Here is a 15000-nt window from a genome sequence, read left to right as displayed (position 1 = left end):
GTCTGAGCTGCTAATGTGTTTGACTGGGAGAGGGTGGAGCCACAGGGAGGGAGATTTGGGAAGAGAATGTAGAAGTGCTCAATGTGTGAGTGACAGGCAGACCATCAGGACCGCTGTGGTGCAGCTCAGAGCTTATGTGTGTGTGAACCGAGGATTTACTGAACGTGTGTGTGTGTGTGTGTGTGAGTGGGTGCAGTATCGTTCACACTGACGGAGCTATCCCGTGTGTCTCAGGGAGAATGTAAAGTGAATTGAAGGATTAGAGGAGTGTGTTGTGTATGTGTGTGTGGCACTGGTCTGGAATACTAAGTGGATATGTGATCAAATCTGGATCGAGCTGCAATGCCTACGGGTAAGAAATAACACTTGCATGCAGCATATAAACAGTTTTTGTTGTTACTGTTATTTTGATAGTGTGTTTTATTGTACTTTTGTGTGCACTTGGTTTCTTTAGATATGTTGGTCAAGTGTTTTATGTGCAGAATCTTGATGATTATGTGTCTTTGAGGCTTCTAAAGTCAAAGCAGCTCTCGAAAGCTTCCTGTGAATGTATGTGGCAACATTTGAACACTTCTGTGATTGATGTCAGAGCTGCTGTGTTTAAACTGCTTGAGTCCTGCTGTTAGGACTTTATGTGTATGTGTGTGTGTGTGTGTGTGTGTTGGCAAGTTGGCGAGTATTTATTTGGCTTGGTTTTTGCTGGTGGGCTCTTGTACCAAACAGAAGTCCTCTACACAACCTGAACTGACAGAAGTGTTTATACGTGCATACATATATGTGTGTGGGTTGGTTCACTTAGCTATACTTTAGGCACAAAATTGCCTCCAGTCATTACACAGATCTGACCAAATCTTTCTTTGACGACACTGTTAAAGGTAAATGTGATTCACAAATAAAGTAAATATGAAACAGGTATTGTTTGGGTTGTTTTGAGTCATTATAAATAGATTTAAATAGCTAAGTAGATGTGTGTGTTGTCGTGAGCATGTGTCTGATAGGATTTGACATGTATGCAAATGGTATTACGCTGATTTGTAAATAAAACACATTATTGGCATATTTTTTACAAGAAAATACTGTTGAGATGTAATGAGTAAGGTTATGTTTTGGTTATGTTGTCGTTGTGAGGAAACCTTTGGCTCTCTGTCGCTCTCCCCCACCCCTGACCTAAATTAGTCCCCCATGGGTTGAGGGTTGAGGGGGGATAAAAACAGTTTAGAGTCTGCTTTAGACAATACCAGCACCCCCTCAGGACATCTGTCCCTAAAGTAATACACCCCCCGGGACACAACCCAGCTGGAGAGAGCGAGAAAGAGTTTGAAGCATGCGTTTGAAAGATGGCATGGTGAAAACCTGTCAGAACTTATTAGCAGATAACAAATACTTGTTTCAAAAGTTCAAAAAGCAGTCATCCTAGGAGGTTTTACCCTGACTTATCCAGAGCTTCTAGTTAAAAATTATATTTTAAAAGTACACTATACCTTCAGGGCTACCCGCTTTATACCTTATTTAGCACTAAAATGTTCAACATAGAACTTTAAAGGTACCTATAACTACTCGAAGGTACTAATATGCACCATTTTAATCACATTTTAACCTAACAGTGTACAAATCAGGAAGTTGCCAAAGCCTGTTCATTTGCTTTCTTTGAGCATTTGTAAGCTGGGGTTATAAATGCATGGCGTATATAAATGTCAGGTTTAGGTTTCTCTGAAGCAAATCCGTCTCAGTGAAATCTAATCCGTGGGTAGCACTAGGGCAGTGGGTCACAGGCGGATATTCACCCCTAATGTGTGTGTGTGTGTGTGTGTGTGTATTAGTATGTTCATTCATGCAGGTTAAGTCCCTTTGTCACATCCTATTCTATAAATGCATTCAGTGCTCTAAGGGAAATTCTTACCAGCCTGTCAGTAATTTGGTTGTTATAAATGTGTAATTAATACATTGCTTTTAAACATGCACCATGTTATACATGTGTAATAAAGAATGCACATGTTATATTATGCAAGATCCTGATCCTCCAGACAGAGCAAACATAGTTCAGATGTCATACAGCATGTTCAGCAGCGCTTCGTAGATCAAGAATGTGAATGGGTCTGTCCTTCTCCTGTATGGAATAGTTTTTGTGGTTGATAAATTTATATTTAAGATTTTCCTTGGACAGCAAACAGACTGTTTTGTCTTTTGTAGCTCTTTGATGTCTAGGGATTGTCTACAAGAAAAACATTTAAAAAAATAAAGGAAAAACTCTCTTTGTCTTCACTGAAGTGATGAATGTTCTGAGTTAGAATGTCCAACTCTGAGAACATTCTGCAATCAGAACTTCAGTCGGTTGGTCTGATGACTTCTGGGAGATAATGGGCCAGTCTGATTGCAGGAAATGGGCAGCGAAGAAGAGCTATTTATAAAGATGTGATTATTCCAAGTCATTATGATTGATTGAGCGATAGGGACTTTTTCTCAGGGATCCTCAGTTCTGGAGTAAATGAGAATTTAGAGTTGTTTTGGGAATGTTCTCGGAGTGTTATGAATCAGTTACAGGCATCCCAGCTCCAGAAGTCGTGGTGGAGTTCCAGCATGTTTCAGAGAACAGAGCAGAAGTTGTGCTGCTTGCGTGAGTGTGTGTGTGTGTGCTGCTCTCGTGCAGTCGGGCTGGAGAAAATTAATCCCATTGGTTACGGACACGCAGCGCTTGGCTGCAAAACACACATTGTCATGGAGATATCAAGACCATGAGAGCTTTGTGTAATTTTGCGCATGTGTCCAATTGTTTTTATGTTCGGTGATCAGAGTGCCAAAAATGCCAGTGTTTGAGACTGAACAGCATGATACAGCAGAAGAAGGTATCATTTTAAAAGTAATATAGTGGAAAATTTAATTAAAAGGGGAAATTAATTCGCAAACTGACGTGCATAGTTGCTGCCACATATGATAATGAGATACTGAATCCACCATTAAAGGATAGATCGTATCTGTCTGATCAGATAGACAAGTCTAATATAAAAATGGGCAATCAATCAGGCAGACAAAGCTATAATGCTTCGACCAAAAAGTGAAAACATGCATGTAAGTAAACAATACAAATTATTCAGGAAAAATTAGCTCAAAATTCTGTCATCGTTTGCTTTACTACCTTGTTTTTCTATCCCTGATATTTTTTATTATCATTATTATTATTATTATTTTTAAAAACACAAAAGGAAATCTTAAGCATCATAACAGCACCATAAAAGTAGTCCATATATCTCATGTGTTGAATTACAAATTGTCTACAGCCATATTATAGCTTTGTGCGCCGAAGGTCACAGCTAATATTTCCCTCTGCTCAAGCTCCTAAATATCATTTACAGTATAAATGCACCATCAACCTTTGCTGTGTTGAAAACCGCAGCTAAAGTTCTCCCTCTGTGTTTCATGGAAGAACAAAAAATAATATGAGATCACCCATGTTTTATATTAGAATGGTAGGCTACTGGTAAAATTGTTACACCACAAAGCAATACGGCAGCAACATTTCATAAGAACATCATTTGTGCTAAACGAGCCATTTAACAATCCTCTGTATTCAACCATCTTTAATGTTTAATGCTTTGATGTTCTCACAAACTTCTTAGCTAATTTCAGTTCCTGCAATAGTTTCCACTGAAGCACAGTTCACTGGCCAGAACAAAAACACACTCAAAGGCTCACATTCTCTACAGGTGGACATGTGTGATGTAACATCACTTACAGTTTGACCTTTATATACATGCCACACTACATTATAGCATAAATAACATCAGTTGCATGCTTTACATTTGATTGCACATATCTGAAAAGTGACCATCATGCAGACAAGTAGAGTCATTCATACTGATTTTTGAGTATTTGACATGTTTATGAGTGTTTGGAAATGATTATGTATGCTTACTGTACAGTATGTGTGGTCAGGAACTGCTTACTGTGCATAATGACAGGGTGGAAATGTACACAGACTGTGACAGTCAGGATATTTTGCAGTGTTTGCATACTGTATATCTTGGTGAAAATGTACATGACTAGGTGGGAGTGTATGAGCCTGTCCTCCAACAAAAAACGACCATATACGTAGGTCGTTTGTGCAACCACCTTATTGCGACCTATATTTACGTTTTAAAGTTAAGCGCCCTCTAGCGGGCGTAAAAATAATGACAGTATCGCGTTGCGTCTGTCGTCATGAAATGACGTATAACGTCATTACCAATCAAAATGCACTTTCATTTAAATGCAATGTGTGGGCTTTTTACACCGATCTCACAGTATTTCCTACATATTTTACTAGGTGGTTTATTGTGGCTTATTCGTTTGAATGACCACACCTAACCCCACCCCTAAACCTAACCCTCACAGAAATCATGCTAAATTATGATTTATTGAGCATATACATTTTCGTGCACGTCCGTTCCCTGGGATCGAACCCATGATAGCATGATTACATATGAAGGTATAACGCAATAATCTACCAACTGAGCTACACGAAACGCAAATCAGTGTGCAAATAAAAGAGTACAAAACATTAATATGAAAACGACCTTTTGCCGATAGGGGCACAATTGTAGTATACGCTCTGATGGGTCGTATTTCAGGGATTTGGACAAACGACCTATACGAGCATATTGGTTAGAGGACAGGTTGGAGCGTATATATATATATATATATATATATTATTATTATTATTTTTTTCATGTGTATGTAGTTTTGTGTAAAGGCTAGTATCACTATTACTATTAGATTAAGTTTTTACTCTTTACTTTGGAATGCAATTCATTCCAACACAGTTTGTGCTACAGACATGAATGATACGTCATATGTCTCTTGAAGGAAGGTGTGTTGTTGCATTTCCTAGCAATAAGACTTGTCACACTGATGAAGACAGAAGTCTTTTTAATGATCCCAATAAAATATTTAGCGCAATGATTTGCATTGATTAGAAGCAATAAGACTTAAAAAAAAAAAAAAAAAAAAAAACAAATTGAAAAAGTGAGCTTTGGGTAATTCACACATTTTTTCTCATTTATGCAGCAAAGTGTGTGAAAGATGTGGTATATCTCATTTACTATGAATGAATTCAAATGTATATCTGCATTATAAGTCACCTTTATATCAGCCATGCAAACCAAACAGCTAGTGTGTTTTCTAGATTAAATATAGGTTTAAACTGGACAACGCCTCAGGAAACTCTCAGCTGTACCGCTACCTCACAGCTGGACGGACTTCAACTCAAAATCTGTATTTAAAACTTTTATTGACATCCAGCTATATATAAACACACACACACACACACACACACACACACACACACACACACATGACTTAACTTTGGGAGTCTCTCAAAATCGCTTTCTCCCTCAGTAAACTATAAAGGCTTCACATTCACAGGCCTGAACTCCTTCGTCCCGCTGAATGTGTGTGTAACTGTAAAACGTGCACCATTCATCTGTAGAGGGCTGTTGGGGGTCTACTTGATGTTGTCTGTCTGATGAGTGGATAAGAGTGAGGCACAGAGAGTGTGTGTGTGTGTGTGAGAGAGAGAGAGAGAGAGAGAGAGAGGTCTTTGTCTCTTCTGAATTATGTCATGTTTGAGTCTCCCAGCAGTAGTCCTCAGAGGGGGGCTGACAGGGCTTAATCCGCCTTAAACCCCCCGAGTTACTCTCTCTCCTTTCTTCACTCTCTATCTCTCGTTCACTGTGAGGAATGGATCTGCGTGTCTAAGCCAGCATTGTGATATGAAGGAGCGAGTGGAGTGGGAAATCGGAGACCAGCTGCCCACCTTCTGGTTTTACCCCTGAATCACATTGTGTGAGCAGTGAAGCTTCTGGAGACCTACATGGAGCTTCATCAGGCACATTCATAGCATGCTACTGTTTCAATACGAAAGTGGACAGCTCTGATTAAGACTAGGGCTGCAAGTAATAATTATTTTAATAACGATTAATCTAATGAGTACTAGAGCGATTAAATGAGTAATCATCGATTGTTGTGTCTTGAACCTGAGGGGGAAAAGTGTAGCATATACATTCACCTTCATGCTGCTCTCATCAGTGTCTGGATGTTCACAAATGGTAACCCCCTGCTTGCGTATATTAAACTTCTTTTTTACCTTTTACAGAAGAATGCAAAAAACTTCACTACGAGTATTTTATAATAATATCCCAAGACTAATCGACAATTTGAGCCTCTATTTAAGAGTAGCATTGTTTTTAATGTAGCTCAAACTTCAGCACATAACTCATCCCACATGATGGATAATAGTTAATAATAAGCACTAAATTGTCTTAATGGCATTCTAGCAACCACCTAGAAATGCCCTAGAAATCGCCCCCAAAACAGCTATGGCGTACCAACAAAAATGTTACCATATATTACTGTACTTCCACAGATCAAAGAGTAAATATACATGATGAACACTGGATTTAACTGTAATTTAAGCTGGTGAAGCCCACAATCCTCTGCTAAATAAACCGAAGGCTTAGTGTGTTAATGGGTCTGGTTGCAATGATCAAAGTAAACATGATCTTATACAAATGTCTTTACATTTACCACACACACACACACACACACTTATTTTCTTCTTGTACCATTGCTTGGTTTTCAGTTACCCCTGAGCTTCATGCACAGCTCCCTGTAGTCTTTGAAGTCCAACAGCACACGCAATGCTTGTGTTTATTTGCATGTGTGTGTGTGTGTGCGTGTGTGTGTGTGTGTGTTTACATATGTGTATGTGGTTGTAAAGGTATGGCAGCGTGTTTTTTTTTTTTTTTTATGGGCATATCAGTGACACTTACAATGTGTGTGTGTGTGTGTGTGTGTGTGTGTGTGTGTGTGTGTGTGTGTGTGTGTGTGTGTGTGTGTGTGTGTGTGTGTGTGTGTGTGAGAGACAGTGCGTGATATACTGTGTGTGTGATCGTAGACAAACGATAATACTTCCAGTCATGTGATAGTTGTTGTTTCTCTGGAACAGGAAACACAGTCTATAAAATGCTCATAACAAACACAAGCTATTGTCCGTTCCACAAGCTGGAATCCATCTGACTATAAAGAGCTTGAGAATTTAAAGTGGCAGATGGCATAACTTCAGTACACACTTATAATAAACACAACATTATTGCACATTTGCGTAGACATTAATATAGTTAATGTTTTAACATTTTAACGTTATCTTTATAGTTATCATTCTTGGTGTGAACGGACCTTTACGACAAAGAGATTAAACCTGTAGATGATAACCATTGCATAGTGATTCATATTGAAATTTGTCATGTTTAGATATTTTTAAGTGATCTTCTGTGCCACTTTTGGTTATGAATGGCAACAAATAATTTAGAATGTAATAGGAGCACCGCGACTTCTCAATGGACCATTTTCTCAAATTATTAAGCGAAAACAAATCCACTGTGACAATATGGAACAGCACTTTTTTTTAGTTCAGTGGGGTTTCAGGAGATTGAGGCCATCGGCTCATTTTATTGACAGTTCGTTATGTCCAGCAGGTAGATTTTAATTCTTAAAATCCTTATCCTACCCCATTTAGTAGTCCCGCAATCAGTCTCCTCAACTGCAAAAAGCAGAAAATTAATATTTATTAAATTTATAGCACTGTACAAGCACAGTGAATCAGCACAGTACAGGTAAAGAGAACAAGTCAGGTTAATCAAGTTAAAAGTTATAACCCAGGATTTGGTCTCTTTTTCTCTGTGACCTCAATGTGAGATTTTATTTTGGCCTGATTATTAAAACTGAGTAGTAAATGCTGCTGTGTCAGACAATATAAAAACTGCATTATACAGCAGACATTAGTGTATTATATGGTTACGGTGAGCTTGGTTAAGTTCTTTTACATCAGTTACATAAATAGGAATATGGTCTCCTTTGGTTCCAAAGAGTAAGTCTGATTAATTGCCTCTGATTTCTAGTTGCTTAAGACACAGTCTGAACATAGTGGCTATGTTTATGGAATTGCCACAATAGATGTTTCGTCATTAGTTTTATCAAAAATGATTTACTATGTCTGGTGGATTTGCAAAGTCCATGTTTGCTTTTTGAGGTAATATTGGCCACATCCCCCGTGCAACATTTGTGGGGAGAAAAAGACTATCCCAATGCATTGGAAATCCTTTCTGAATTATAAAGGTAGGCATATGTTTTCAATTATAAAAACCCATTTATACTGAATGAGAAAAAGAGTGATATAATAAAGACATGTCATGTTTGTGGTGTGCATATTTGGGAGCAATAGTGTGCTGACTTTTTGTGTTTTAATAGGCAAAACATTGCAAATAAGAACCACAAGAGAATCTCTACTTTGAGATAAACACAGACAAACCCGTGCGTGCATGAACAGTGTGCAAACACACCCACAGAAGTTTGTTTTACTTGAACACGACCCCACCCACCAAAACACAATCAGCTGTGAGCCCTATGCATGAAACATTAATAAAGATGTTAACATATACAGACGTATCCATTCATCTGTTCAATAGTTCAACTGAAATAAACATGCAGCACAGAAACATATGTGTTTACTTGATGGCTGCATCTCATCTTGTGTTTGTCTAGTGAAAGTGGGTCAGTGTGTGAGTTTGGCATGCACAGGAACTAACCAATCACAGCCTGGCTCAAACAATCAAGAGCCAATCATGTGGCTTTGCTCTGGAGCCCTGGATAATATAGACGGCTCCGTGTTGAATGAGTGATGACGGTGATTATTCATAACTGGCAACTGAGAAGGAGACATGTGGTTGACTGCAAGACAAAAAGAAAGTCTTAAATTCCCTGGAATCCTTTTATATGGTTTTGTTGTCAGACAGCGATTACTTGTTGCTTCTGACTGGTTTCCATGATGCGATTTGGTGTGAATTGTATGATATATTGTAATTCAATGCTACACTTTCATATGTTTATCACTTACCTCTTTTTCACTGCGATAATCTACCTATTGTGTTAACAGAGGATAAAAATGACCATGTTACACTGAGTTGATTGTGTGTGCACACCTATGCTAGTGTGTGTGGAGTGGGTGCGTCTGGATAATCTTACATTGTTGTGTTAGTGAGTCTGAGAATAGACAGTCCACAATCACACACGTGCGCACACACACATGCACGGTCACACAGAGCTCTCTTTCATTTCACCCAGAGAGTAAAATGTCTCCATTACATGTTAATCTGCTCATTAAAGCCTCTCTCTTTCAGTGCTGGCCTTTCTCTTTCATGAAAGACTCTGTATGTATGTGTGTGTGTGTGTGTGTGTGTGTGTGCACATGTGTGTGTTCCCATAGTAATTCATTGAGTGACGTGGTGAGTGACTGAATCACAACTGAATCAAACCCAAAATCCTAAGACACATGCAAACACTCTACCTAGCATTAAAATCTCTTAAAATTAAATAAAGTAAACACTAGAATTAAACATCTTCTGAAAAAAAAATGTGACTAGCGCTTGCCATGCTGCTCACAAACCACAATGCTAGGGTCTTTTGAGTGTTTTCAAGGGTGTTGTTTACTGTCCCAAGTCCACCCTAGATTCACCTCCAGTCATATTCTGGTCTCTAGATATGAGTCCGTCCCTAGCAACAACTCAGAATAACCTATTAATCACCTAGCATTATAATAAAAAACACCTTAGCAAGTAGACTTACCTATAAAACCCACAGGTTTTCACTCACAGTTTCTTTTGTGAATGTAAAAATTATGTATTTAAGTGTTGTGTTCTTGATTTCTTCTATTTTACTCAGGGATAATAGGGCAGTAACACTAGTGACATAGGAATAGTTATAACTGCTTAAAAGCAGGTGAACTTTTAAATCTCTCCTGAATTTTGTAAAAAATAAAATAAAATAGGAACAGAGATAGAGCATAATTGTTGTCTGAAAAACAAACCGAGAATGGTTTTGAGTGTGTGTATGTATGTGTATGGTGATCACCACACAGGAATGCTAGAGATTGCTGTGGGTTTCTCATGATGTTTTTGTGTGTAAGTTCCCCCTTGAGATCTAAGTCTGTGGGAATCAAATCTATAATTGCAGTGGGTGGGATTTTTGGTTATAATATTGTGTTCAACATGAATCAAGAGTCCATTTAAAGGGAAAGTTCACGCAAAAACCAAACAGTTGCCAGTGCTTTTAACTTATGGGGGGGGGGATACTATGGAAGTCAATGAGGACCAGCAACTGTTTTTAAGCCTTTAAGAATTACAGCTTCTAATAGGGCTGCATGCCATTTTGACATTTATCAAAATAGCTCAAATGTACAAATCCCAGTATGCATATTGCATCGGGTTGCGATAGTTGAATGATTTTACCACTTCAAAGTTTTAGTTCAATTCATATAGGAATAGACTATGCATGCAACTTTTTAATTGGGGTATTTGTGTGAATGTGTGTGTATGCAAGACTGTCAACAATTGCTGTGATGCTCAGTGATCATCATATGTCGAACATATGTTGGTTGTATAATTTTCTTGTTTTTCAATTCATTTGAATATAATTGAAAAGTATTTGTATTTACCATGTAATGGCATATTGCAGTTTTCTTCAATATCGTGCTGCCCTAATGTCTAACCACTTTTTATCTTTCAGAAGATTATCCATTCTCCACTGATGTTTTACCGCCACTGCCGGAGGTCCCTGTTGGAGGGCCAGTCCTAAGCCCAGCGGGTCCCATCAGAAACTCTGCTCTGAGATATAGCTCCTCACGCAGCATGGACTCCACGCACTGCAACGAGCGTCCGGTGAGCTACGGCTCCACGTCTTCATCCGCCTCCTCCCGAGACAGTCACTGCTCGCTGGGGGGGCGGCCGGTACTAGGCTCCGCCCCTGAGCGGGATCATGATTCTGGAGCCATCCGACTGGAGCTGGTGCCTGCCCAACAGCTAGAGGAGGAGGAGACAGGAAGACAAACACCTGCACCGACCAATCAGAGCGATGCAGACGCTCAGTCGCCGGAAGGACGTAAAGTCCAGTATGTGGACCGAGTGGTGGAGGAAATCCTTGAAACAGAAAAAACCTACGTCCAGGACCTTCGCAGTATAGTCCAGGTAAGAAAGACACAAAACATGTGCAGTCACTTATACTGATGGTGACATGCAGCAGATTGCTTACTCAAGGAAACTAATCACAACAAACTAATAGCTCCTGACAGTTAGTGACAGTTTTATTTTATTTTATAGGTTCATATATATATATATATATATATATATATATATATACTAATATATATAATTAAGTAATTGTTTGTTAAATTTATTTATTTATTTATTTGGTGTTGTTTTTAATCAGTTTTTGTATTTTGAGTTTAGTCAGTTACATTTAGTCAATATGTGATAAATTAACCCAATATTATAACATTGTAAATAAATATGGTCTTTGTTGTGAATATCTCAATAAATAATATTGCTAATGCATTGTTAGCATTAGATGTTGTTGTTTTTTATTGTCATATTTTCATCAACAGTATGGTTTAATTAAATTTATTGCCATAATGTCCTTTTTTTTCTTTCCTTTTTTTGTTTTGTTTTTTTGATTTACTATCACTGATGAAATCAAAACCCCTTCATTAACAAACATTTTCATCATGACTCGATATTGTTAAAAAAAAAGATGAATAATCATTTAAGAACACAGCTTTTAAAGAATTTTTAAGCTGGTCTTTCTATACAAAGTACAAAAAAGACCATAGAAGTATTAGAAAAGTACAGTATACCATACAACGTGTTACGTTTTCTAAAGTCATGATGACTTCATGTGAGAAAAATAATCAAAATTAAAGTCATTCTTCCCTGCAATAACACTCAGAACTCATTTGTAGCTCTGCATATTCAAACTTGCAGTGTTTCGATTGTAAGTGCAATAATCAGTGGAGTCACATCAAATCTGATGTACATAAAGATCAAGCACTGTGTATTATAAAACATAAGTCATTAGGACTACTTTCATGTTTGTTTTTACATCATTATAGATCTTGATAGCATCTGGTTCAACATAGAAAAAGTCTGATTTGAATGACAGGATAGTAAGTCATGACATTATGTTTATTTTTGAGTGAAGGAAACAAATGGTAGTGAGTGTCCAGTGTATGACTTTCCCATTCTTGAGCTCAAACCTTGAACCTTTGTGCTTAACCACCGTTCCCCATAAACCATGGCGCTCCACCTGCTGACGCTCTTTGAGTAAGAGGCATGGGTGTGCTTTCTTTGTGTATGATTTATATTGCTGTCAGATGTAAAATGCACATGGCTGTCATTTGACCTAGCGAGTGAGTAGATGAATACCAAACTCTTCCTCTCACCCTTGCCCTGACTCTTTCTCTGTTCATTTGGGGACAGAGTTTAAGGGGGTCACCTATACAGACACATCCACAAGCCCCCGGCACTGAGAGAATGATAGATGGTCTGAGGAGAGAATGAAATAAAAGGAAAGCAGGCAGGGTGGATGGATGGAGAGGACAGATAAAGGAAAGGAAAGAGGTTTAGGAAAACACCATTCTGTTAACACATGCGACTGTTGAACACACAAAGGCAACATATTCTCTTTTTTTTATTATCTCTTAGTTACAACATATTTGTGAGCTCAAGGTTTTAAATAAGCCACTTAGTTGGTGGTTCCTGCTGAAAAGGCCATGCATTTTAGAATATTTTCTTTTAGAATTAGTAGTGTAGCAGCTTAACTTTGTGTCACACACTAATATCCCACCTTACAACCCCCCCCCCCCCCAAAAAAAAGCCATTACACTGTCATTTTACTTCATTTACTTATGCTAATGAGGGAGAGACAATTCAACCTTTTAGCTGAACTTTATCTTGGGTTGAGGTTAACTGAGATCAAACAATATTTAGTGGACCCCCTAGAAACTGAAGACCCCTGGTTTAACACATTTAACCACGTTCAAATCCAATCTAAAAACTTTTTGTACAAAACGTAAAAATATGAGAATATTGAATTTAGTACTTGCAATCTGATGGCAAAGTTTATAATGCCATGCAAATGTTACTGCTGGTCAGTGTTAGCTACAGGTGAAGCTATGAAAAATCATTTTATTTTATTAAAATAACGCTGAAATTAAATAAAACGTGAATATATAAACAAAAATGAAGTGAAATGAGTTAAAATAAAACTAAAACGAAAGTATATTAAAGCTAAATTAAACTCAAAAACATAAAAATGACAAAAGCACATAACTAAATTTACTCAAATGAATAAGTAAAATAAAATGACTAAAACTTAAACTAAAATTCTAATTCAAACTGAAAGGATAAACTAACTAAAATTGTTTTATATCATGCTTTGCATGAACACATTAGAAAGACCATAGTCATAGGGCTGTGCGATTAATCGAAATCGAATCGAAATCTCGATTTGAGACGTTGCGATTTGCTAATCGCAAAAGCCTGCGATGTGGACGCGATATTACCATGTTCCAGAGCATCTGCATGACTGCAGCCTTGAGTGACAGACTTACTAACCGATAGAGTGAGCGCACCTCCGTTCTCCCCAATCAGCTCTGCTCTAGTCTAACCAACTGATTAACACCCATAATTTAAAAAAATTATAGCCTAAATAAAATAACGGGGTCAGCTCAATAGTTAATAGTTAAGAAAAACGTTATGTAACTTAAGCTTCGAAACGAACGACAACGAACAAAAAAAGGTATTTTGCAAGAGCTGCGTCAAGAGTATCCCCAGTGCATGTTCGCTATTCCCCATTCAGAAGACTGCACACACAGCCTATGTCTCTGAATGCTGAATGCATACTCGCTCCTCTCTTCCCCACGCTGCGCGAATCCCGCGTCACGGACGAGCCGTTTACATTTGCCGCACTCACACAGCCTGTTTCGTAACGCTCGGTTATATTCGCGCGCGCACTGCAGCGCAAATCTCCACGAGCGCATCTGGCAGTATGGATGAGGCTCGACGCACGCGCACAACCCTCGTCAGCTCGCTCCTGGCTCCGCGTTTAAAACGATTGTAAATGCAGTCCAACTGCTTGCTAATTTCACTTGGATGAAATGAAACATTCAGCACATTTTCCACTTGTTCTTAAAATCCCAAATACAGTGTAACATATGTAATAGCCTACTTTAATAATTGACTAAAGAAATAAACTACAGTTCTTTATTTATAAAAAATAAAATAAATATTTCCAGTGAAATTCAGTAATTAAGTTAATTTTGTACAAATAGTTATACCAGTATAATCTTGTCTGCTGAAATAAATAAATATATATTTAGAGAGAGAGAGAGAGAGAGAGAGAGAGAGACCCTCCCAAACCACAAATGAAAATTGAATGGATTTCAGAGTTATAATGGGAATTGTATTGGTTTTAATGTAAACTAGAAATGGTCTCTATTTGATGGATTCTATTGCTGGGATGTAATCTGGCAGATGGCAACCAATAGAACAACAGTAATTCCTAATTGCTTGACTTTGTAAATTTAAAATCGCAAATTAAATCGCAATCACAATATCTGTAAAAAAAATCGCAATTAGATATTTTCACCATATCGCACATGAAGAAATTTCATCATAAGTTGATTGTGACACTTCATATAAACTGACACAATCTAGATTGTCTGCCTGGAGTTTATGGGATGCTTGTGGCCTGAAGAGCAACCACAGCAGGACTCAAACTACTGCTATGATTTGACCCAAAGGCAGATTAGACCACATATGCAGGGAGGAAAGGTCATGACCTTTAAAGGTTATTCATGTGAAAGAGCGTCCCCCAGTTTCCAGTAGCTCTTGGGGTCTGTTGGTATCTTTATAGATCCCAACAACACTTTGTTGAACTCTGTCTGAACTCGATTGGTTTTATCGACAGATTTGAGATGTTTAATCTGTGTCATCTGATAGATATTCTGCTGTATAGCGTTATCTATATCTTCTGCACTTTTATCTACAAGTGAATAGAAATCTATCCTCAAAGAAAGCAAAGCAGATACTTCCAGTGTAGACAACTTTGTTGATGATAATGTTGATTTTTTTTCCTCCC

At 38.0% G+C, this 15000-nt stretch overlaps 1 pseudogene; it reads left to right on the top strand.

Moving 5' to 3' along the window:
* Positions 1-75: 75 nt before the first annotated feature.
* The window catches only part of LOC132117877 (pleckstrin homology domain-containing family G member 1-like), a 34806-nt pseudogene continuing 19881 nt past the window's right edge, over positions 76-15000 (top strand).

This window comes from Carassius carassius, chromosome 37, assembly GCF_963082965.1.
Source record: "Carassius carassius chromosome 37, fCarCar2.1, whole genome shotgun sequence".
In the NCBI taxonomy this organism is placed as follows: domain Eukaryota; kingdom Metazoa; phylum Chordata; class Actinopteri; order Cypriniformes; family Cyprinidae; genus Carassius; species Carassius carassius.
The sequence above is the reverse complement of the archived record's forward strand: the minus strand, read 5'-3'. Positions and strand labels throughout refer to the sequence as shown.